The following is a 10,678-nucleotide window of genomic DNA, read 5'->3' on the forward strand; positions in this document are numbered from 1 at the left end:
ATTCCTGCTCCCTCTCAACGAACAGTGATGGATATATCAGAACATTTACACATGGTTGGATTTATACCCAATCTAATGTACGAGTCTCTGCAAAGGAGTAAAACCGTACATATATCAGGCTAAACCATATTGCGGTGAATAGATTCAGTTCATGGACTCCTGATCGTCAGCTGTATGGTCTGAGTCTGTCCATGTGCCAGGCCACAATTTTTTTTTTTTTTATTTTTTTTTTTTTTTGGCAACCCTGTGACAAATCAGTTGCTCTGTATAGGGGTACAACCATATTGATGATTCCAGAAGGACAAAGTAGGGGCTGTGGCTGATTTCCACTTGAGCACTATTGCTTTCCTGACATAAAATAAGAGACCCAATAAAGTACACATAGCCCTATTAACAGCCAAAGAGTCTACTAACACCAGGAGACAAATTCCAAACTTTACAGGGGCATGCATAATAGTGGTCAGGGTATGTATGACCTGAGGGCACTCCCAAAAGATATGAGAAAATCTTGCAGGCTCACACAGAAAGAGGAACTAGAGTAAGAGGAACTAGAGTAGATACAATGTAGTCTCTGCGGTGTAAAATTCTGTGCACTATTTTAAATTGGATCCACCTGTCTTTAGTCGATATTAATGCCAGAAATGGGCTGTCTCAGAGATCCTCCTGGTCTTCATGATCAAAGTCCTGCTCCTCTGAGCGCCACGGAGTAAGCAGGGCATCTAGACCCTCATGAACGGAGGGCAGTAGTGACTTGTAGATCAGGGGTTGTTTTTTTTTATTTTTTTTTTTCCCTGAAGGAGAACCTCCAAATCGCAAATCATCCTGCTCCAATTGAAACGGAGAGGATTCAAATTGGGATGCATATGCGTGTTGGAGTTGCAGGAGCGGGGGGGGGGGGGGGGGGAATGCATTAGGCAGTGTAAATTTATGCCTCAACCTGTCAAATGTAAATAGTGCACGCCCATCATAAATGTCTTCAAGATAGCCAACTCCTTTGGCAGCCTGTAGACCAGGGTCCGGTAAGGAATGGAATTTAATACATAGAGGAAGAAAAAAAGCTCTGGACAGCTGCACTCCGGATCGAATCTGGAATAGTTGATGCCTTTTATTTTTCAAATAAACACTACATCACACGAACCACAGCAGAAAACGAGGGCATAGAACAAGAAAAAATACTGACGCGTTTTGCACTAAATTTAGCGCAGAACGCATCAGTTTTCCTTGTTCTATGCCCTTGTTTGCTGCTGTGCTTCGTGTGCCTTTATTTTTCAAATAAAAAAAACTATTCACATCAACTATTCCAGATTCGATCCGGAGTGTGGCTGTCCGGAGTTTTTTTTTTTTTTTTTTTTTTTTTTTTTTTTTTTTTCCCCTCTTCCTCTATTGGTTTGTGCAATTAACCTGCACCTGGGACTCCCTTGTCTGGAAACTTCAGTTTTTCAGGTAGACTAGCCTGGAGCGGTGTTTTTTCCTTCTTCCTAAGGAATGGGATTAAACCAAAGGAGTGTGGATGGGGACCTTTTACCCCGCACTATATTAAGTTTAATAACTGCCCTCATTAGCAGCAGTAAGGGACAGGTGAGAGGCTCTCGGATCCCTGTAAAGGAGATTACAGAGTCTCGTAGGATCCTGAGTGCACAGCTTCCAGAACTACTGAGGTGTTTCAGAGACAAGCCAGTTGTGAGCATGGCTGCCAAATAGTGGTTATAAAAGTCTGGGCAAGTCAACCCCCCCCCCCCCCCCCCCCCCCCCCCCCCCTTGTGTCCAAGGTCTGCATAAAATCTTCCTACTAAATCTAGCTGGGTGGGATTGCCATAAGGAGCCAATCGGTGAATCTAGTTCCTTAAAAAAGGATTTCAGTAATCGGACTGGGGAGTGCCTAAGGTTATACAATAGGACTGGGAGAATTTTCATTTTTGTTAGATTAAGTCTCCATATAAGAGAAAGGGAGATGTGACCAGGCTTTCGGCCTCCTCCCTTTTTTTTTTTTTTTTTTTTCTTTTTTAACCCCCACTGAAGAGCTGAGGACAAGTTAAGTTGTCTAAAATCCTTAGTGTTGCCAAAACTATTAATCCCTAAATATTTAATAGTCGTTGCCCATTGCAAAGGGGAATTGGGATCAGCCAGCCTCCTGATCAATTGGTAAAATTAGGTATTTACCCCAATTAGTATGTAAACCCAAGAGGGTCGCAATGCATTCTGAGGGGCTGGGGTCTTTTAGAGTATTAAATCATTGGCCTAAAGTGCTGCCTTGTCTACAGTGGAACCTACACGAATTCCAACATCCTTATTGGATGCTTTTAGTACCTCCACCAATGGTTCCATAGCCAGTGCAAACAATGCAGGGAAAAGAGCACACGCCTGCCTCCATCCAATCCTGGATCGGAAAGGAGATGACAATTTGCCGTTCAGCTTAATACTTGCCACGGGGACTTTGTATAATAGATTGATCAATTTCCTGAAGACTAAAACTGAAGAGCTCTAACACCTGCTTCAAGTAACCCCACTGGACTGTGTTGAAAGCCTTTTCAATATCAAAGGCTACCAAGACCCCTGACGCAGTCCCCTCGGTCTGAAGCTGGATGAGTGAAAACTGTGGTTATTAACATCTGTGCATTTGTCAGGCATAAAAGCCAGTTTAGTCAATATTAATAATTGATGGTAATACTTTCATTATCCTATTGGCCAGAGCTTTGGTGACATCTTTAAGTCATAGTTCAGTAGCAATTTTAGGTCTATAGGAAGAGCAGTGCTTTAAATCTTTACCAGGTTTGGGAAATAGCACAATACGTGCCTGATACATGCTAACTAGCAGCTGTCCAAGCAATGAGAGAAAAGCCTTTGTGACCTAGGGCCCAATAGGGTCATATGTGCCTTATACCATTCTCCTGGCAGACCATCTGGCCCTGGGAACATGGGGTTAGGGAAGGATTGTATAGCAGCCTCTATCTCCAAGCGTGCCAGCGGTTTATTGAGTTTCCTCTCTGTCCTCGGCAGACAAAAGCGGCAATCTCACGTCTTCCAGGAAATCCAGCAAAGACCTACCCGGTTCCAGAGGGAATCCTGATATATAATGTATTCTATAAATTATGGAATTCCTGTAGGATGCCCTTTGGGAGATTGTATTCCAGGAATCAGTTTGATAGGAAGGATCAGCTACCAGATTAGCTAACAGTTTTCAATTTTTATCCCCCTGATTCAATTTGGCAGCCAGACATTTAGTATCAGACTGCCCCAAAGAGGTGTAATGGAGATTAAGCTCCCTCCTTATTTGTGACGGGCCAGAGAATGAGTCAGGAGTCAGACCCTCTGTGAAAGCTACAGAAGCCTGCGACTCACGCTGCTCCAGTTGAGCGGCCTGTGAGGCAAAATCAGAGCACAAAATTTGGATAGAGGAGATTTATTCACCTATAGTATGAGCCTTGCACAACTCCCACACTAAATGGAGGTAGGTGGAATCCTCATTAAGCTGCTAAAATTCATGGTATTCCAAGAGATCACTTTGAGAGATGCCATTCAGCCGTCTTGTACAGCAGTAAAGAGAGGGACTCAAGGAACAGCATCAACCCAGATGGAGCAAAGGCAGGCAACCGGATGGCACAATTTAGATTACCCACTAAGAGCAGAGTTAAGTTAAGCCTGAGTGACTGTGAAATATATGCATTGTTATAATGAACAGTAAAACAATAACCAAAAAAACAAAATGTCCCCCCTCCCCACCCTGCCAGCCCTCCCATAACTGAAAGCGGCATATCTTCCCAACAGGAGCATGGCAAGTTGCCATGCATTGGAGGTAACGTGTGCAAGAGGCATACAGTACATAGGTCTGCTAACCCATAACAGGGTCATCCGGATAATAAATTATGTGCTGGTTACCCAGAAAGCTGGGGGTACAAAACTTATCACAGTCAATAGGAGCTTCCTGAGGCTAGTGTGGGCCCCCAAGCAGGGAGCTCAAAGCAAAAGACAGTTGGTGGGCAGTCCCAATCCCACCTGAGCTCCCAGGAGCAAGAGAATACAGGAGAATGTGGCTCTGTTCCCCTGGAGGACCCAGTGAGGTAGAGAAGAGTAGTCTCCCCTCCAGAGCAGTCCCAGTTCCAGGGGGAAAACAGAGGGTCACCATCAAAATTGTCAAGTGGCCACTAAAAGAAGCATCATACTAAGATAAGGTATGGCAATCAAATGCCGCAAATCGTATCCAGCCAGGAGGACGCCGCCTCAGGTGACTTCTGTAGGCGTGTTTCAATGGAGTAATCCGGAAATATGAGGAGCTTAGGGTTTTCATATTTCAGCTCCCCCACATTGCGCGCCTCGTGCAGGATCAGGTCACAATCATGAAAGTTCAGTAGTTTAAATATGAAGGTGCGTGGGGGTGCTCCCTGAGGCCCTCTGACTGGGGAAACCCGGTGGGCACGCTCCACCGCAAAGTGGGGTAAGACTGAGGCATGGGATAGGAGAGAGCGCAGCAGCTTTTCAATGAAGAGAGTATCATTGCCATCTGCTCCCTCAGGCAGCCCCAAAATGCACACATTTTTGCATCTGTTGCGATTTGTGGCATCTTCAGCCTGCGATTCCAAGTGTTTCACTCTGATCTTTAGGGTATGGAGGTCTGACGTGTGTTCCCCCTGTATGTCCTCTGTCGAGGATACACGCTGCTCCACCTCAGCCACCTGACCCCTAAAGGTATCAGTGTCTCTCCTAATCAGCCTTAATTCAGTATAGACATGGTCCATTTTCACGTTCAGGGCCGTTTTGCAGGCATTGATGGCTTCCATGAGGGCTGTGTGCTCCGGAGAAGCCGCAGGAGTTGCAGCCTTGTAACTCACCTCCTCCATCTGGGAAGCCATAGCAGTAAGGGTTATGGCGGCGGCCTTACCCTCGGCTTGCAGAGTGTTCCCTTTTTTGTTTTGTTTCCAAACGGAGCCTCCCCGTCTGTAGCCGGGCAAGAGCGGTCAGATCCAGGCAGTCAGGAGCGGCAGGTGAGCCTTCCAGCACCGTGATGGATCAGGACAAGAGATCTGGAAGGCGGAGCAGCACTAAAACACATCTGCTCCTGTCGCCATCTTGGACACTTATAATACTTTAGGAGAGAACTCTGATGAACTGACTCCTACCATTGAAAGGCAAGTTCCTACGCCTAATCCCTCTACTGTCAATTGGGTAGGGGGGACTTTGCTCTAATCTCTGACACCACTGGGTGGGACATGGCAATTGCCTTGGTCTGTTAAAAAACTGATTTTGGGTTAAAGGGGTTGTAAAGGTGCTTGTTTTTTCACCTTAATGCTTGATAGGCAATAAGGTGAAAAAACATCTGATGATTACCGGCCCCCCAGCCCCCCGTTTTACTTACCTAAGCCCTCGAAAGTCCCATGTCAAGAATGCGCTGGCTTCTTGGCTCTTCTCAGCCTGGTCTTCCCGGCTCTTCATTGGATAGATTGATAGCAGCGCAGCAATTGGCTCGCGCTGCTGTCAATCAAGTCCAAATGACGTGGCCGCTGGGGGGCAGTATACAGCAGTATACAGGCGGTGCAAACAAGACAGGGACTGAGTAGGTTTGTTGTGTTAAGTAGAATTTGTTTGTAATTTTGAACTGGTACATTTTTAAAGTGTAGCCCCAGTCAAAAAATCTATTTTTAAGCTTTTTGGAAAACATAGGGAAGGGTTATCACCCCTGTATAATTTTTTTGGCTGTCCGTCTTTTTTCATTTCACTTCCTGTTGTCTCCTTCCGTTTGCAAGTAGGAGACGTTTGTAAGTTGGATGTTTGAAAGTAGGGGACTGCCCTATATGCCCTGCATAAATGTGTCCCTAAAGCCGCGTACACACGTAGCCGTCTGTCTGACGTACTTAGTCTGGCGGACTTCCCGCCAGACTGTCCGTCGGACTTTCCAAACGGGCTACTTGCCCACACACGGCACTTTTTCAGCGGACTAATACGGCGTACTAAGTCCGCCGTACTATCCGCCCTACTTTTGAAATGAACGGACTCGCCCACACACGCGGAGGAAAGTCTGCTCATTTTGAGCGCGTCTCCAGGTAGGCGGGGCCCGCGAAGGATACGTCGCTGGCCCCGCCGCCTGGTATGGACTTAAAGGGGAACCCCAACGCTGAAAAAAATTGGCGTGGCGGTCCCCCCAAGTCCACAACAGACCCTTGTCCGAGCACGCTACCCGGCCGGCCAGGAAAGGAGGGGCGAGCGAGCGCCCCTCCCCCCTGAGCCGTACCAGGCTGCGTGCCCTCAACATGGGGGGTGCCTTGGGGAAGGGGGGGGCCACGCGGCCCCCCCACCCCAAAGCACCTTGTCCCCATGTTGATGAGGACAAGGGCCTCTTCCCGACAACCCTGGCCGTTGGTTGTCGGGGTCTGCGGGCGGGGGGCTTATCGGAATCCGGGAGCCCCCTTTAATAAGGGGCCCCCGGATACCGGCCCCCCACCCTATGTGAATGAGTATGGGGTACAATGTACCCCTACCCATTCACCTGTACAAAAAAAAATACAACACACAAGATAAAATAATTTATTGCACAGCTCCGGGGGTCTTCCGTCTTCGGGGGTCTTCTCGCCGGACTCCTCCGCTATCTTCTTGTAGCTCTTTTACTAGCGGAGGAGCCCGGCATTCTTCTTCGTCGCCGCGGCCTCTTCTTCCGACTTCGGGGGTCTTGTCCCCCTCTTCGGTTCTTCTGCCGGGCCACCGCGCCTTCTTATAGCTCTTTTACAGGCGGTGGCCCGGTCTTCTGTCGCCGCCGCCGCCTTCCGTTCTTCTTCTTCTTCTTCTCCTTCTTCTCCTGGAGATGTTGACTCGACGTTCTCTCCGGCCGCAATGCCAGGGACGCGCTGCGTTACGACTTATATAGGGACAAGGGGCGGTGTCACATGGGTTGATGTCACATGGGTTGGTGTCACATGGTGACCCCGCCCCCTTACGTTGTCATAGTCCCGGAGGATGCTGGGACTGTCGCCATGTGACATCAACCCATGTGACATCAACCCATGTGACACCGCCCCTTGTCCCTATATAAGTCGCAGCGCGTCCCTGGCATTGCGGCCGGAGAGAACGTCGAGTCAACATCTCCAGGAGAAGAAGGAGAAGAAGAGGGGGGCAAGACCCCCGAAGTCGGAAGAAGAGGCCGCGGCGACGAAGAAGAATGCCGGGCTCCTCCGCTAGTAAAAGAGCTACAAGAAGATAGCGGAGGAGTCCGGCGAGAAGACCCCCGAAGACGGAAGACCCCCGAAGACGGAAGACCCCCGGAGCTGTGCAATAAATTATTTTATCTTGTGTGTTGTGTTTTTTTTTTGTACAGGTGAATGGGTAGGGGTACATTGTACCCCATACTCATTCACATAGGGTGGGGGGCCGGTATCCGGGGGCCCCCTTATTAAAGGGGGCTCCCGGATTCCAATAAGCCCCCCGCCCGCAGACCCCGACAACCAACGGCCAGGGTTGTCGGGAAGAGGCCCTTGTCCTCATCAACATGGGGACAAGGTGCTTTGGGGTGGGGGGCCGCGCGGCCCCCCTTCCCCAAGGCACCCCCCATGTTGAGGGCACGCGGCCTGGTACGGCTCAGGAGGGGGGGGGGGGCGCTCGCTCGCCCCTCCTTTCCTGTCCGGCCGGGTAGCGTGCTCGGACAAGGGTCTGTTGTGGACTTGGGGGGGCCCCCACACCGATTTTTTCCGGCGTTGGGGTTCCCCTTTAAGTCCATACCAGGTGGCGGGGCCATCGGCGTCTCCTTCGCGGGCCCCGCCTACCTGGAGACCCGCTCGAAATGAGCGGACTTTTCTCCGGGTGGGAAAAGTCCGCTCATTTCAAAAGTACGGCGGACTGGCGCACACACGGCCGGATTGTCCGCCGAAATGCGAGTCCGGCGGGAAGATTGGAGTGTAAAACTACATTCTAAGTCCGCCGTACTTTCGGGTCAAAAAAGTATGCAGGAGGCTACACACGGGGGGATTGTCCGGCGGACTTGAGTTTGCCGGACTTTTCCACCCGCTTGTTTGATCGTGTGTACGCGGCATAAGGTGTTGGTGTTGCCACAAGTTAACACTGTAAGCCCTCAAAGTGACTCTTGGTGGGCGCTGGAGCTCCCTGCTGTGAACTATTATATCAAGAATTGTAATTACATACCATTGTTGAACAGTGGTAGAAAAATTGGGTCTTTGGTGGTTGTGGTGGTGGTGGTGCTGGTGCCACAACACTGTAAGTCTTCACAGTTACTCTCGGTGTGCGCTGGAACGGGCCCTGCTGTGAAATATTATAACAGGAATTGTAATTGCATGCTCCTATTAAACAGGGGCTTAAAAATTGGGCCTTAGGCACTGGTGCCACAACACTGCAACCCCTCACAGATACTCTAGTTGGAGCGCAGGAATGAGCCTTGCTGCAAAGTATTGCATCAAAAATTTTAATTACACACCCCTGTTAAACGGGCTGAAAAATTGGGCCTTAGGCACTGGTGCTGGTGCCACAACACTGCAACCTCTCCCAGATACTCTAGTTGGAGTGCAAGAATGAGCCCTGCTGCAAAGCATTGCATCAAAAATTGTAATTACATGCCCCATTTAAACGGGCTGAAAAATTTGGACTTAGGCACTGGCGCCATGACACTGCAACCTCTCCCAGATACTCTAGTTGGAGTGCACTAATGAGTCCTGCTGAAAAGTATTGCATCAAAATTTGTAATCACACTCCCCTGTTAAACAGGGGCTGTAAAATTGGGCCTTAGCCACTGGTGGCAGCACCCAGAACCAAAAATGTTCTTCCAAGCTATCAGCAGGATCATTGAGGAGGAAGAGGATAGTCAGTCAACATAACAGGACACTTACTCAGCATCAGCATAGGCAGTCTTGAAGGGATGTGACATTTCAAAAAAATGATTCGGTTACATCAGCTTCAGGTGCTTGGTAGCTGGTGGTGATCCAAGACTGATTCATCTTTATGAAGGTCAATCGATCAACCGAGTTGGTGGACAGGCGCACCCTGTGATCAGTTGCAAAGCCTCCAGCAGCACTGAATGTGCGTTCCGAAAGAATGCTGGATGCAGGACAGGCCAGTAGCTCAATTGCATACTGAGCAAGCTCTGGCCAGTGATCCATCCTCAAGACCCAGTAAACCAGAGGATTTTCGGTGGGAAAGGTGTCCAAGTCTGACCTTGCCCCTAGGTATTCCTGTACCATGTAAATAAGACGCTGGCGATGGTTGCCAGCGTCTGATTTAAAAAAAATTGTCTGAACGCATCGGTCAGATGGCCACCCTCTCCACCGCTCCTTCTGTGACTGACCGAAGCCTCAGCAACACATTGTCCAGGACCAGGAGTTTGTAACCTCCCAGTCTCTGGGAACACGTTGCACAGACCTTTATGCAAGGCCTCCCAGAGATGTCTCATCCTCTGCCCCCTCTGCGACGGCAAGATAAGGTCGGCAACCTTACCCTTGTACTGTGGATCAAGGAGAGTTGCCAGCCAGAGGATCCTTCCGCAGGCTTTGCAGGATCAGGGAGGCCATGCAGCGTAGGTTATCTGAGGCATTCAGTCCAGAGTCCTCTGGGTCACTAAGGAGGACATGATCTGCAGCCACCACTTCCTGGCCACGTACAAGTCCATGGGCTTCTTGGGACTGTGAATCATCCCTAAAAGACTGCTGCTGATGAGTGCCAGGCTCCACCTCCATGCTGACACAATCCTCCTCCTCCTCCTCTTCCTGTGTGATGAGTGGGACAGCAGGAACACTGGATAAAGGGGGCCTTGAGAGGCAAGGAAGTCCTCCTCTTCCTGCCTCTGTTCTGCCTCTAGTGCTCTGCCCATTATTCCACGCAGTGTATGCAGGTGGACAAGAGGTAGTGTCACTGATGCATGCACTGTCACTGCTCACCATTCTCGTGGCCTCCTCAAATGATGACAGGACAGTGCATGCATCCCTGATCATGCCCCACTGGCGTGGTGAAAAAAAACTGAACTCCCCTGACCCTATCCTGGTGCTGTAGTCACACAAGTACTCATTGATGGCCCTCTGCTGCATGTGCAGTCGCTGCAGCATGGCCAACGTTGAGTTCCACCTGGTGGGCATGTCACATATAAGGCGGTTCTTGGGCAGGGTCAACTCCTTTTGGAGCTCAGCCAGCCGAGCACTGGCATTATATGATCGGTGGAAATGCACGCAGACTTTGCTGGCCTGCCTAAGGACATCCTGTAAGCCCGGGTACCTGCCCAAGAACCACTACACCACCAGGTTCAGGATGTGGGCCACACAGGGCTCATGGGTCAGTTGTCCCTGTCGGAGGGCGGAGAGGAGGTTGGTGCCATTGTCGCAAATCACCATTCCTGGCTTTTGTGGCATCAACAACCTCTCGGCCTGTCCCTGCAGAGCTGACAAAATATCTGCCCCAGTGTGGCTCCTGTCCCCCAAACACACCAGCGCAAGCACGGCATGGCATCTTTTTGCCTGCGTACTTGCGTAGCCCCTTGAGCGCCTACGGAGCACCACTGGTTTCCGAGGACAAATCACAGGAAGAGGCCATGGAGGAAGAAGAAGAGGAGGGGGTGGAGGAGAAAGGTGTGTCACAACCAGTAGTAGCATTTTGGAGGCAGGGTGGCGGAACAACCTCCAACACTACTGCACCTTGTCCTGCATCCTTCCCAGCTGCCAGAAGAGTGACCCAATGGGCCATGAAAGATAGGTAACGTCCC

This window comes from Lithobates pipiens, unplaced genomic scaffold (assembly GCF_037356315.1).
Source record: "Lithobates pipiens isolate NorthernLeopardFrog02 unplaced genomic scaffold, aLitPip1_a1.2 Scaffold_22, whole genome shotgun sequence".
NCBI classification, from domain to species: Eukaryota; Metazoa; Chordata; class Amphibia; order Anura; family Ranidae; genus Lithobates; species Lithobates pipiens.